The sequence below is a fragment of the Ascidia mentula genome, chromosome 2, assembly GCF_947561715.1.
Source record: "Ascidia mentula chromosome 2, kaAscMent1.1, whole genome shotgun sequence".
Classification (NCBI taxonomy): Eukaryota; Metazoa; Chordata; class Ascidiacea; order Phlebobranchia; family Ascidiidae; genus Ascidia; species Ascidia mentula.
This window is the reverse complement of record NC_138567.1, coordinates 9,878,915-9,881,474: the sequence shown is the minus strand read 5'-3', so window position 1 is coordinate 9,881,474 and position 2,560 is coordinate 9,878,915.

Here is a 2,560-nt window from a genome sequence, read left to right as displayed (position 1 = left end):
AAGTCTGCAAACAACGCATAAAAATATTGCAACATATATCCACCAAGTCAAGGATCATTCAAAGTAAGTTACTTCGGGTTACGTAGTTCGGTCCCAAACCTCGCTTACGAGTGCGCCATTGACCGCCGTGCTCTTCAACTAACTCGAAGCCGCGCACTTTTTCTCGGCGAAGCACAGGGCGGCTATTTCTTCGCGCGCGGGGCGCTTCTCTCGCCGCTCGCCAGACCAAACTCAAGCACACAACTGGCTGCGGGGAACTCGATTTTACTTCAAATGCAAACAAAAGCACGGCACATCATGAAGCAAACAACACGCACATTATTACAGACCCCCTCGAAGCCGCGCCAAAGGCCCCACAGTGTTACTAGTGAATGTGGTTGCAACCTAACATTCGCCCACTTGCTTCTATACGCCGCGCTGGCCAAACATTTCGCTTCTCTGTGGACCAGACAGAAAACTTCACATTTATCAATCTTCCTTCGTTTGTTTTAAGGTTTGCGCTGTTAAAAAAAGCTTAGACCAACAGGAGTCCGTCCTCTGCTTCTCGGAAACCACCTATTTTGGCCTCACTATCTTCACCATATCATTTTTCGAGAAGGCGCATACATCTGGCACAAATTGCGTGTGGAAAAATCCCGAACGAAGTCTATGGTACTTATCGCTGCTGCTGCCTTGAACGCATATTGAAGTGTTAAAACGTGCGAAAAAGCAAAACATTGCTAATCTCCCGTTACCGAGCCCCATTGGCGCGACCAAACATATCTACAATGACACAGGCTTAGGGATCAATTTGTTTCCTCCCAACCTAAGACTGACAGTCGCCCCGTTTCGATTTGCTACTGATGCCGCTCGAGCCGAACAAAGGGTTCAGATCCAAAGCTGCGTTTTGGGCGTTCAGGGCAAAAGGCCGGTTATAAAAACAAACCGCCTTTCGCTGTATCCAGTCGCTACGCGGAGTGCTGAAATCCCTCCACGGAAAAAGGGAATACGCGGCGACAAGTCGACGGTCAAAGGAAGGCTCAAGGGTTGCGGCCAAAGATCCGAGCCCGGCCCACCCTAAACAATACTTCTTATCCCAGTTTTTAAGTGTGGTTTTTGAAGTCACCATTATTTGTTGCGAGTGTATTGGCGTTGCCTCGTTGGCAACCGACCTTGAATAGCAACGACCCGTAGTTTGTGTTGTGTTGTTCTGCCATAGGAAATACACCGGAGCAGATGAAGAAGATGCAGATGTTTGGTGTCGTTTGACTTGAACCACGCGCCGGAGCAAATCACTTGCAAGCGTAATCGGCTTAGATTTGTCACGCGGCGATGATCTGCGGGAAGCCACATGAAGAGGCTTGTAAGTTGCGACTTAATTTTCACCGGGCGCTCATCGAGAAGACCAATTCTCCCTCACATGCTTCTCACTTCGACATTGATTGTCGGTCGGAGTCCCAAAGCGCCATCTGGCCCCAGCAGTTTGTGCTGCACCAAAGTACAGAAATATATTTGCATTAATAGCGAACAACTCATGCTTCTGACGTCCACAACAAGGTAAACTGTGTAAACCGCAGGTGCGCAGTCAGTGTCTTCAGAAGAAATTCGCTATCATCAGGTGGCGGGTTGCCGTATGCAGGTGGCACTGCGAGGCTTTTCTCTCAGCCCAAATCGTCCGATTTTGATACGATTACACAGTCCCTTTGTCAAGGATCGGCCGACCAAAAGCTCCTCAGAATATGAGCGCTGTCCTACATTTGTGTTGTTGTTGCACGACCCAAAATTAGCTCGTGTTTAATGAAGGGGGCATAAGGGACAAGTCATCCACGGGCGTTTGCGTTCCCTGTGCCCACTCGCGTTGGACGACCCGGAAAGCCGATCTCTGGACGGCAAAAGACCTGCTGATTGACAACCTGGCCAGAGATATCGTATCAAAAAAGGCGGAACCGATTTGGCGAGATCAAACGCCCTGACGCCCATCAATCGCATTACCGGCAGACAAAGCACGCTATTTTGACATCGAACCAAACCGACGTTTTGATAAATTCTTTAGGCCTGGTGAAACGCGAAGCGCCAAGTGTTCCATGCGATTTTTTCTCGAACAAAGGCTGGGGGGCGGCGCCCAGGTGGCACTTTTCGCGTCGGGTTGCGGATTATCTGGGGCCCGAGTGCGCTATAAATCTCTCCACCACAATGGCTTCTCGAGTTTCCAGTTTCCGATAATCTTTGTCGCGAAGACATTACATTGTTGCCGACCACGCGCGCAACTGACAAACCAGATATGGACCTAGATAAAGAACATGTCGCGCGCGGACAAAGTGCCAAGCAGGAAGTTTTGAAATCCCGCTTTAACATGTTGTAGCAGCAAGGCGCGCGCGTCTGCTCGCATGCCAAGAACAAGCCGTGTTTTCTACATCAAAAAGAACATCCGCCGGTTCTCACGTTCACCAAAGCGCCCCCAGTGCTTCTGTCACTTTTAAGGGGTCACACGCGCCGTGCGTTGGCGCCACCTGGTTTCTGAAACATGTCCAGCGACCCGCAGAGCAAATGCTTCTGCGCGGACCGTCTCACAAACGGAACC